Source organism: Rutidosis leptorrhynchoides, chromosome 11 (genome assembly GCF_046630445.1).
Source record: "Rutidosis leptorrhynchoides isolate AG116_Rl617_1_P2 chromosome 11, CSIRO_AGI_Rlap_v1, whole genome shotgun sequence".
Lineage (NCBI taxonomy): Eukaryota > Viridiplantae > Streptophyta > Magnoliopsida > Asterales > Asteraceae > Rutidosis > Rutidosis leptorrhynchoides.
The window spans coordinates 224,073,089-224,086,744 of record NC_092343.1 but is presented as its reverse complement, the minus strand read 5'-3'; positions in this window follow the sequence as shown (position 1 = coordinate 224,086,744).

Genomic DNA, 13,656 nt, shown 5'->3' with positions numbered 1-13,656 from the left:
CTGTCTATCCCCCACTTCACTCCAACAAATCGGAGACCTGCACTTTCTACCATAAAGTGCTTCAAACGGCACCATCTCAATGCTTGAATGATAGCTGTTGTTGTAGGAAAATTCTGCTAACGGTAGATGTCGATCCCAACTGTTTCCGAAATCAATATCACATGCTCGTAGCATGTCTTCAAGCGTTTGTATCGTCCTTTCGCTCTGCCCATCAGTTTGTGGATGATAGGCAGTACTCATGTCTAGACGAGTTCCTAATGCTTGCTGTAATGTCTGCCAGAATCTTGAAATAAATCTGCCATCCCTATCAGAGATAATAGAGATTGGTATTCCATGTCTCGAGACGACTTCCTTCAAATACAGTCGTGATAATAGAGATTGGTATTCCATCTTGTCATCTTCTATTATTGGCAGGAAGTGTGCTGATTTGGTGAGACGATCAACTATTACCCAAATAGTATCAAAACCACTTGCAGTCCTTGGCAATTTAATGATGAAATCCATGGTAATATTTTCTCATTTCTATTCCGGGATTTCAGGTTGTTGTAGTAGACCTGATGGTTTCTGATGTTCAGCTTTGACCTTAGAACACGTCAAACATTCTCCTACATATTTAGCAATATCGGCTTTCATACCTGGCCACCAAAAATGTTTCTTAAGATCCTTGTACATCTTCCCCGTTCCAGGATGTATTGAGTATCTGGTTTTATGAGCTTCTCTAAGTACCATTTCTCTCATATCTCCAAATTTTGGTACCCAAATTCTTTTAGCCCTATACCGGGTTCTGTCTTCCCGAATATTAAGATGCTTCTCCGATCCTTTGGATTTTCATCCTTTAAATTTCCCTCTTTTAAAACTCCTTGTTGCGCCTCCTTTATTTGAGTAGTAAGGTTAGTGTGAATCATTATATTCATAGATTTTACTCGAATGGGTTCTCTATCCATTCTGCTCAAGGCGTCGGCTACCACATTTGCCTTCCTCGGGTGGTAACGAATCTTAAAGTCATAATCATTCAACAATTCAATCCACCTACGCTGCCTCATATTCAGTTGTTTCTGATTAAATATGTGTTGAAGACTTTTGTGGTCGGTATATGTAATACTTTTGACCCCATATAAATAGTGCCTCCAAGTCTTTAATGCAAAAACAACCGCGCCTAATTCCAAATCTTGCGTCGTATAATTTTATTCATGAATCTTTAATTGTCTAGACGCATAAGCAATCACCTTCATTCGTTGCATTAATACACAACCGAGACCTTGCTTTGATGCGTCACAATAAATCACAAAATCATCATTCCCTTCAGGCAATGACAATATAGGTGCCGTAGTTAGCTTTTTCTTCAATAATTGAAATGCCTTCTCTTGTTCATCCTTCCATTCAAATTTCTTCCCTTTATGCGTTAATGCAGTCAAGGGTTTTGCTATTTTGGAGAAATCTTGGATGAATCTTCTGTAGTAACCAGCTAATCCTAAAAATTGACGTATATGCTTCGGAGTTTTTGGGGTTTCCCACTTTTCAACGGTTTCAATCTTTGTCGGGTCCACCTGGATACCTTCTTTGTTCACTATGTGACCGAGGAATTGAACTTCTTCCAACAAAAATGCACACTTTGAAAACTTAGCGTACAATTTTTCTTTCCTCAATACTTCTAGCACTTTTCTCAAATGTTCTTCGTTCTCTTGATCATTCTTTGAGTAAATAATTATGTCATCGATGAAAACAATGACAAACTTGTCAAGATATGGCCCACACACTCGGTTCATAAGGTCCATGAACACAGCTGGTGCGTTAGTCAATCCAAACGGCATAACCATAAACTCGTAATGACCATAACGCGTCCTAAAAGAAGTTTTTGGAATATCATCCTCCTTTACTCGCATTTGATGATATCCAGAACGTAAATCAAACTTCGAATAAACCGACGAGCCTTGTAGTTGATCAAATAAGTCGTCAATTCTCGGTAGTGGATAACGGTTTTTGATGGTAAGTTTGTTCAACTCTCTGTAGTCAATACACAACCTATATGTACCATCCTTCTTCTTGAAAAACAAAACAGGAGCTCCCCATGGTGATGTGCTTGGTCGAATGAAACCACGTTCTAATAGTTCTTGCAGTTAGCTTTGAAGTTCGTTCATCTCGCTGGGTGCGAGTCTATAAGGAGCACGAGCTATTGGTGCAGCTCCTGGTACAAGATCTATTTGAAATTCAACAGATTGATGTGGAGGTAGTCCCGGTAATTCTTTCGGAAATACATCGGGAAATTCTTTTGCGACGGGAACATCATTGATGCTCTTTTCTTCAGTTTGTACTTTCTCGACGTGTGCTAGAACAGCATAGCAACCTTTTCTTATCAGTTTTTGTGCCTTCAAATTACTAATAAGATGTAGCTTCGTGTTGCCCTTTTCTCCGTACACCATTAAGGGTTCTCCTTCTTCTCGTACAATGCGAATTTCATTTTTATAACATACAATCTTTGCTTTCACCTTCTTCAGCCAGTCCATGCCAACTACTACATCAAAACTCCCTAACTCTACTGGTATCAAATCAATCTTAAATATTTCGCTACCCATTTTAATTTCTCGATTCCGGCATATATAATCTGCTGAAATTAATTTACCGTTTGCTAATTAGAGTAAAACTTTACTATCCAACGGCGTCAATGGACAACTTAATTTAGCACAAAAATCTCTACTCATATAGCTTCTATCCGCACCCGAATCAAATAAAACGTAAGCAGATTTATTATCAATAAGAAACCTACCCGTAACAAGCTTCGAGTCTTCCTGTGCCTCTGCCGCATTAATATTGAAAACTCTTCCGTGGCCTTGTCCATTCGTGTTCTCCTGGTTCGGGCAATTTCTAATAATGTGGCTCGGTTTTCCACAATTATAACAAACTATATTGGCATAACTTGCTCCGACACTACTTGCTCCGCCATTACTTGTTCTGAAACCATTTGTTCCTTTCGTTCTATTAACCCCTGGTCCGTAGACCTCACACTTCACCGCGCTATGACCATTTCTTTTACACTTGTTGCAAAAATTGGTGCAGAACCCCGAGTGATGCTTTTCACACCTTTGGCATAGCTGCTTCTGATTGTTGTTGTTGTTGCGGTTGTTATTGTTGTTGGGATGATTGTTGTAGTTGTTGTTGCTGTTGTTGTTGTTGTTGTTGGGCCATTTGTTGTAGTTGCGATTGATATTGCGATTGTTGGGATAGTTGTTGCGATTATTATTGTAATTGCTGTTGTTGTTGTATTGGTGATTCTTTTCACCGTTTTCCTCCCACTTTCTTTTGACTTGCTTCACATTGGCCTCTTCAGCCGCCTGTTCTTTAATTCTTTCCTCAATCTGGTTCACTAGTTTGTGAGCCATTCTACATGCCTGTTGTATAGAGGCGGGCTCGTGTGAATTTATATCTTCTTGGATTCTTTCCGGTAATCATTTCATAAACGCGTCGATCTTCTCTTCCTCATCTTCGAACGCTCTCGGACACAATAGGAACAATTCTGTGAATCATCTTTCGTACGTGGTAATATCAAATTCTTGGGTTCGTAACCCTCTAAGTTCTGTCTTGAGCTTATTGACCTCGGTTCTGGGACGGTACTTCTCATTCATCAAGTGCTTGAATGCGGACCACGATAGTGCGTAAGCATCATCTTGTCCCACTTGCTCTAGATAGGTATTCCACCTTATTAACGCAGTACCTGTGAAGGTATGCGTGGCGTACTTCACTTTTTCCTCTTCAGTACACTTACTTATGGCAAATACCGATTCGACCTTCTCGGTCCACCGTTTCAATCCGATCGGTCCTTCGGTTCCATCAAATTCCAAAGGTTTGCAGGCAGTGAATTCTTTGTAGGTGCATCCTACACGATTTCTTGCGCTGTTAGCTGCATTGCTAGATTCGGAGTTATTGTTGGTATGTAGTGCAGCCTGTACTGCGGCTATGTTTGCAGCAAGAAAGGTACAAAATTCCTCTTCGCTCATATTCATAGTTTGTCGAGTAGTCGGTGCCATTTCCTTCAAATAGTCAAATGAAACAAGTTAATCATACAGAATATTAAGAGTAGTCAATAGTATCTCGTAGCATAATATGAACTCATTTATAAAAGCTTTTTCTTCATATTAGCGTTTTATAAGTTTAAATTCGGGTAGTACCTACCCGTTAAGTTCATACTTAGTAGCTAATATACAATTCAACTACTACAATTCTATATGAAAAACTGATTATAATAATATTTCGCGTTCAAACTTTTACACAATATTTTACAAACTTACAATACCGCTTATTTTACATATAGCATTAAATATAGCACACAATAACTTTGATACAAGATAGTTGTGAAGATAATTCTAGCTAGTACACAAGTCGTTCAATAAAGGCAATAAAGACACGTAATTCATACGTCCAGAAACAAGTCATGCATTCTGGTTTTGCTAGGACTACTTCCCATCCTTGGTCTTGTGGAACATAACCGTTATGGCCGTTGATAATACAGTGTGTTGTAATGTTGTCAAAGGGACGAGGGTTACGTAATGTCCAACAGTCCAGTAACAATCTAAAAACCTCATTTCTTACCCCAATTACCGACTCCGTCACTTGTGGGAACGTTTTGTTTAATAGTTGTAGCCCGATGTTCTTGTTCTCACTTTGGTGAGAAGCGAACATTACTAACTCGTAAGCATAACATGCTTCTTTATGTTGCATGTTAGCCGCTTTTTCTAAATCACGAAGTCCTATATTCGGATATATTGAGTCAAAATAATTTCTTAACCCGTTGCGTAAAATAGCATTTGGGTTCCCCGCAATATATGCGTCAAAGTAAACACATCGTAACTTATAGATTTCCCAATGTGATATCCCCCATCTTTCGAATGAAAGCCTTTTATAAACCAAGGCATTCTTGGAACGTTCTTCGAATGTCTTACAAACTGATCTCGCCTTAAATAGTTGTGCCGAGGAATTCTGACCGACTCTAGACAAGATTTCATCAATCATGTCTCCGGGTAGGTCTCTTAAAATATTGGGTTGTCTATCCATTTTGTGTTTTTAAACTGTAAAATAGACAAGAGTTAGATTCATAAAAAAAATACTTATTAATACAAGCAATTTTTACATATATCATAAAGCATAAGCACACTATATTACATATATTACACCACACGAATACAATTATCTTATTCCGACTCGCTCATTTCTTCTTCTTCGGTTTTGGTTCGTTTTGCCAAGTTTCTAGGGATATATGATGTTTCCCTAATACGAGCCGTCGTTTTCCACATTGGTTTAGAAAAACCTGGTGGTTTAGAGGTTCCCGGGTTATTGTCACAACTTAAGAAATGCGGGTGTTGATGATACATATAAAGTTCATCGGGTTAGGAATCAAATTTCTCTATTTTTATGCCCTTTCCCTTATTGTTCTCTTTTTCCTTATTAAATTGTGTTGGGGTAATTTCTATAACATCATCGGAATCCTTGTCGGGATCCGATTCATTGGAGAATTGGTAATCCTCCCAATACTTTGCTTCCTTGGCGGAAACACCATTGACCATAATTAACTTTGGTCGGTTGGTTGAAGATTTTCTTCTACTTAACCGTTTTATTATTTCCCCCACTGGTTCTATTTCTTCTTTCGGTTCCGACTCTTCTTCCGGTTCCTCTTCGGGAACTTGTGAATCAGTCCACGAATCATTCCAATTTACATTTGACTCTTCATTATTATTAGGTGAGTAAATGGGACTTGTTCTAAAGGTAGACATCTATCACATAATATCAAACAAATTAAGAGATTAATATATCACATAATATTCACATGTTAAAAATATATAGTTTCCAACAAAATTTGTTAAGCAATCATTTTTCAAGTAAACACGGTCGAAGTCCAGACTCACTAATGCATCCTAACAAACTCGATAAGACACACTAATGCAAAATTCTGGTTCTCTAAGACCAACGCTAGGATACCAACTGAAATGTCCCGTTCATATTGATTATAAACGTTCCATATTAATTGATTTCGTCGCGAGGTTTTGACCTCTATATGAGACATTTTTCAAAGACTGCATTCATTTTTAAAACAACCATAACCTTTATTTTATCAACAAAGGTTTAAAAAGTATTACGTAGATTATTAAATAATGATAATCTAAAATATACACTTTACACACGACCATTACATAATGGTTTACAATAGAAATATATTACATCGACATATGTTTCTTAAATGCAGTTTTTACACAATATCATACAAACATGGACTCCAAATCTTGTCCTTATTTTAGTATGCAACAGCGGAAGCTCTTAGTATTCATGTGAGAATAAACATGCTTTAAACGTCAACAAAAATGTTGGTGAGTTATAGGTTTAACCTATATATATATCAAATCGTAACAATAGACCACAAGATTTCATATTTCAATACACATCCCATACATAGAGATAAAAATCATTCATATGGTGAATACCTGGTAACCGACATTAACAAGATGCATATATAAGAATATCCCCATCATTCTGGGACACCCTTCGGATATGAAATAAATTTTGAAGTACTAAAGCATCCGGTACTTTGGATGGGGTTTGTTAGGCCCAATAGATCTATTTTTAGGATTATCGTCAATTAGGGTGCCTGTTCCCTAATTATTAGATTACCAGACTTAATAAAAAGGGGCATATTCGATTTCGATAATTCAACCATAGAATGTAGTTTCACGTACTTGTGTCTATTTTGTAAATCATTTATAAAACCTGCATGTATTCTCATCCCAAAAATATTAGATTTTAAAAGTGGGACTATAACTCACTTTCACAGATTTTTACTTCGTCGGGAAGTAAGACTTGGCCACTGGTCGATTCACGAACCTATAACAAATATGTACATATATATCAAAGTATATTCAAAATATATTTACAACACTTTTAATACATTTTGATGTTTTAAGTTTATTAAGTCAGCTGTCCTCGTTAGTAACCTACAAATAGTTGTCCAACGTTAGATGTACAGAAAAAATTGATATATATTATCTTGAATCAATCCACGACCCAGTGTATACACGTCTTAGGCTAGATCACAACTCAAAGTATATATTTTTGTGGAATCAACCTCAACCCTGTATAGCTAACTCCCACATTACTGCATATAGAGTGTCTATGGTTGTTCCAAATAATATATACACATGGGTCGATATGATATGTCAAAACATTTGCATACGTGTCTATGGTATCCCAAGATTACATAATATATTATAATACATGTATAATACAATATAAGTTAGCTAGGATATGATTAATATAGATTTGTTACCAATTTTCACGTCGCTACAACAAGAAAAATTATCCAATCTTGTTTTACCCATAACTTCTTCATTTTAAATCCGTTTTGAGTGAATCAAATTGCTATGGTTTCATATTGAACTCTATTTTATGAATCTAAACAGAAAAGTATAGGTTTATAGTCAGAAATATAAGTTACAAGTCATTTTTGTAAAGGTAGTCATTTCAGTCGAAAGAACGACGTCTAGATGACCATTTTAGAAAACATACTTCCACTTTGAGTTTAATCATGATTTTTGGATATAGTTTCATGTTCATAAGAAAAATCATTTTTCCAGAAGAACAACTTTTAAATCAAAGTTTATCATAGTTTTTAATTAACTAACCCAAAACAGCCCGCGGTGTTACTACGACGACGTATGTCCGATTTTACAGTGTTCTTCGTGTTTCCTGGTTTTAAATCATTAAGTTAGCATATCATATAGATATAGAACATGTGTTTAGTTGATTTTAAAAATCAAGTTAGAAGGATTAACTTTTGTCTGCGAACAAGTTTAGAATTAACTAAACTATGTTCTAGTGATTACAAGTTTAAACCTTCGAATAAGATAGCTTTATATGTATGAATCGAATGATGTTATGAACATCATTACTATCTCAAGTTTTCTGGATAAAGCTACTGGAAATGAGAAAAATGGATCTAGCTTCAAAGGATCCTTGGATGGCTTGAAAGTTCTTGAAGCAGAATCATGACACGAAAACAAGTTCAAGTAAGATTTCCACTCGAAATAAGATTGTTATAGTTAAAGAAATTGAATCAAAGTTTGAATATGAGTATTACCTTGTATTAGAAATATATCTTACTGTAAATAAGAAAGATTTCTTGAGATTGGATGATCACTCTACTAGATTGGAAGTAAGCTAGCAAACTTGGAAGTATTCTTGATTTTATGAAACTAGAACTTGTAGAATTTATGAAGAACACTTAGAACTTGAAGATAGAACTTGAGAGAGATGAATTAGATGAAGAAAATTGAAGAATGAAAGTGTTTGTAGGTGTTTTTGGTCGTTGGTGTAAGGATTAGATATATAGGATATGTAATTTTGTTTTCATGTAAATAAGTCATGAATGATTACTCATATTTTTGTAATTTTATGAGATATTTCATGCTAGTTGCCAAATGATGGTTCCCACATGTGTTAGGTGACTCACATGGGCTACTAAGAGCTGATCAATGGAGTGTATATACTAATAGTACATACATCTAAAAGCTTTGTATTGTACGAGTACGAATACGGGTGCATACGAGTTGAATTGTTGATGAAACTGAACGAGGATGTAATTGTAAGCATTTTTGTTAAGTAGAAGTATTTTTGATAAGTGTCTTGAAGTCTTTCAAAAGTATATGAATACATATTAAAACACTACATGTATATACCTTTTAACTGAGTCGTTACATGTAAGTGTTGTTTTGAAACCTTTAGGTTAACGATCTTGTTAAATGTTGTTAACCCATTATTTATGAAATCAAATGAGATGTTAAATTATTATATTATCATGATATCATGATGTATTAATATATCTTAATATGATATATATACATTAAATATCATTACAACGATAATCGTTACATATATGTCTCGTTTCAAAATCATTAAGTTAGTAGTCTTGTTTTTACATATATAGTTCATTGCTAATATACTTAATGATATGTTTACTTATCATAATATCATGTTAACTATATATATATCCATATATATGTCATCATATAGTTTTTACAAGTTTTAACGTTCGTGAATCGCCGGTCAACTTGGGTGGTCAATTGTCTATATGAAACCTATTTCAATTAATCAAGTCTTAACAAGTTTGATTGATTAACATGTTGGAAACACTTAATCATGTAAATAACAATTTCATTTAATATATATATAAACATGGAAAAGTTCGGGTCACTACAGTAATCAAGGCAGATCACCGTATTTAAATATAGAGATCTTAATTTCCTTATTCACCGAAGAATCAAATCTTTTAGATTTCGAAGATTTTCTTTAAATCCCTTGAATTCCAGAATTCAATCAAGACAAATACAACCCTGACTACGTCAAAAGTCAAGAAAAATCTTATTTTTCCCAGTTCACTATTTTGTGATAGCTTTACTCATACTCTTCGAATAATCAAATTATCTTGTCCATACTACTCTATGGTAATAAAACTCTATGTATCAACTCATATTCGTCATGAAAACATTTTTATTGTTAGCCATGACGACCTCAATCAAATTTCAGGAAGAAATTTCTTTAACCGGTAGGTACTGTGACGACCCGGAAATTTCCGATCAAATTTAAACTTAATCTTTATATGATTTCGACATGATAGGCAAAGTCTATAATGTTAAGTCTTGAAAATCTTGGAACTATGTTCATGTATTCAATTACATTCGACCAGTTTTGACGATTCACGAACAATTAATTGTAAATAGATATGTGTGTGTGTATATATATATATATATATATATATATATATATATATATATATATATATATGGTAATTGAAAATATAATTTGAAATATTATATGTTTTTGCTATTAAAACTTAATTATGTAAAATAAAATAAAAATAGGATATTATAATATTTATTATTTAAAATATATCTATATATATAAATAAGGTATATTAAAAATAAATATTAAATGATTGTAATACTCGTTTGATATTCTGATAGATATTAAGCAAGTTAAATTCGAACTTATATGATTTTAAAATAAACGGTAATCCGAAATTGGGTTCTATAAATTTTATGCTTACTAAAAATGTAATTAGGATCTAGTTATTAAATTTCAACATTTTTCATATTTTACCTAGAATCGAGAGGGACAGTTGATGTAATTTTTATTTATTAAATTAATGATTAAATTTTATACCATAATGACCAAAATAAATAAATATAGTTAATTTAAAAATATGGGATTTTTCTGAACACTTTTATCCGCCACTGATTTATCAAACGGAGTACGATATTGCAGTCCGTGAAAACTCTCGGTATAAAAATCCAACATGTGTGGCTGCTATACTATTTCTATAATTGAATTAGTTGATTTAAGATTCCTTATGTTTTGTTTTGTTCCACCATCAGACTCACTACACACATAAATATATACATAATATCTATATAGGTGTCTTAACATATCAATCGATCACACTTGAGTTTCTTTTCTGTTTTTCCTTCTAATTCCAAACACTTTCACATCACCCAAACCACCTTCTGCACCCGGTTGCTATTTTGATCGAAACCCAAATTTCTGCTACAACCTCTCACGTTTTTTCTTTTGGTTCGAGTAACCCATAACCAAACCAACAAACCCATCATTTGAATCACCACCACAACCCTATTTCCTTTCTCTCTCCTCTCAAATTTTCATCTTCTTGAACGGGAACCCAAAACCAACACCACCTTCGACCTCTACTTCGGTTTTCTGTTTGATACACCATGAACAACCTCTCAACACCACCTCATTAAACTATCATCACTACCGTCTAATGTTACCATTTTTACAGTCACCACCACCACCCAACACACCCTATAAAACCCACGATGTAATATTAGTCTTTACCGTTTTCAAACAACCACTAAGCCACCTTCATCTACCCATCATGAACACCCCTTTCGTGTTTTCTGTTACAACTAACAACCATCACCACCACAAGACCTTCACCACGATCATCATCTTTGTCTTACTTTTCATTCATTTCTTTTTCCTCATCACTGCTACAAACAGCTTTTGCATCTGTTTCTAATTCCATAGGCTGCTGCATATGCTCGAATGCAGCTCTCTACTGATGTATACCGTTGTAAATCAAAACCCTTTTTGGTAGTGAAAAGAATAACGAAAATACGTGGGACAATTTAAATATAATGGCCGACATGTTTTAATAAAACATAACCCCACTTCTAGCTGTTTATTTCACGAATCAACCAACCAATCTGATTTCTTTATTTATTCCACCACCGATGTGATGACCCGAAAATTTCTGACCAAATTTAAACTTTATCTTTAAATGATTTAATATTTTTGACACGATAAGCAAAGTCTGTAATGTTGAGTCTCAAAGTTTTGGAACTATATTCATGTAATCAATTATTCTTTGACTGTTCTCGAAGATTCACGAACAATATATATATAACTTAATGTGCATATATATATATATATATATATATATATATATATATATATATATATATATATATATATATATATATATATATATATATATATATATATATATATATATATATATATGATTTCAAGTTATTTAATAAACGATAGTAACATTCGATTATTGATTCGATTGATATTTAGATAAGTTAACTAAAACGTTTAAGATGAACCAGTAAAACACTAATTTGCTACAGTATTTTTGAATTGCTACAGTACCAGAAAAGCTACAGTGTTTTCGAAAATCACTATTTGCTACAGTAAAAAACTATTTGCTACAGTAAAACACTATTTCAAAATAAAAATGTATATATGTATGTGTATATGTATATACTACGAGACGATGATTTATAGAAGTAAATAACCAAAACACTTGATTGATTAAAGCTACACTTCGAGTGACATAGTTTATCAATGATTAAGTTTAATTTTGATAAAGGTACACGTCGCGTAACGAAAAGTACTAGTTTTCTAAGTGTACGAAAATGCATTCGAAAAACCGGAAGTGGGACATAATTCGAGTGACGACGTACGACTTATCGGAACAAAAATTACAGGTTAACTATGCAGGAGAATTTAATATAATATATAAATAATTATTTAAATTATATATATATATTATATATTAATAAATAAATATGTCGAAGAGGAAGAGTTAAAAAACATATGTGAGCTGGAAAAGGGATCCATGCGATCGCATGGAATCCCCTCACATTAGCCATACGATCGCATGGCAGGGGGATTCAGGCCACACTATAAAAGCTCGATCATTCTGGCTCAGTTGCACACTCTCAATCTCTCTCGTATATACACATATATATTATTATTATTATTATTATTATTATTATTATTATTATTATTATTATTATTATTATTATTATTATTATTATTATTATTAAGATTAATAATATTAATCTTATTATTATTAGTATTAGTATTATCAGATATTGTTACCGTTATTATTAGTATTTTACATAAAATATTACGACGAGGTTATGGCCAAACGATTTCAAAAATGGTTATCGAGTGAGTCAAAGCTAAGGAAACTATGAGTTATAGCTATGGAGGTTATGGGTAATGTCGTGGGTATTGTTTGCAAATCAAACCTAGTGTTTATCATCTCTGTTGCATCTACGTACTTTCCTGCAATATTGAATCACAATATTGATACGTGAGCATTCATATCTTATCTTTTATATATTAATTGTGTATCCATGTCTAGTGCTCGAGTATATATATGTTTATGTATGATTGTATGCTAAATTTCATCGTTAAACAGTTTATAATGAATCACGAATTAAATACATATATTACTGATAAAAGGTATATGATATACATGTTTTTAGAAAGCTGGCGAAAAATCAATAACTTTTCATTTAGAAATCGAGTAATTTCGATGAACGAATTAAAAGATATGGTCAACTGAATTATGAGTAACGTTAATTGGAATTGCTTTTGAATCTGCAATTAATATTTAAACAACTAGTTTGTAAGATTGATAAATTGGATTTTTGAATATTACCAACCGAGTAAATGAATCCTTATATAAGGCACGTCTCGTTTTGTTGAACTATAGTCAAAATTGACTTTTTGAAACGACTTTGGATAACTTTTGTATGTCGATCTCGAGCATTAGGATTGTAATACACTATGACCTGACCTAGCTTGATAGACATTTATTGACCAACATATGTTCTCTAGGTTGAGATCTACGATTATTTGGTAATCCGAGTTTCAGTCACATTCTGGTGAACGACTTTATATGCTGCTAAGGTAAGTTTCATTTGCTCCCTTTTACTCATTACATTTTTGGGCTGAGAATACATACACTATTTTAATAACTATTTTACAATATTTATATGCGTGAGTTTCATTTGCTCCCTTTTACTCATTACATTTTTGGGCTGAGAATACACGCACTGTTTTAATAACTGTTTTACAATATTTATATGCGTGAGTTTCATTCGCCCCCTTTTTAATTGCTTTTGCAATATATATTTTTGGGCTGAGAATACATGCACTTTATTTTAAACGCAATGGATACAAGTACATACTTAATTCTACACTGAGTTTGAACCAAAAATCCCTTAGCTTTGGTAACTAGTAACTGCCAGTTATAAGAACTGGTGGGCGCGAGTAGTAGTATATGGATCCATAGGGCTTGAC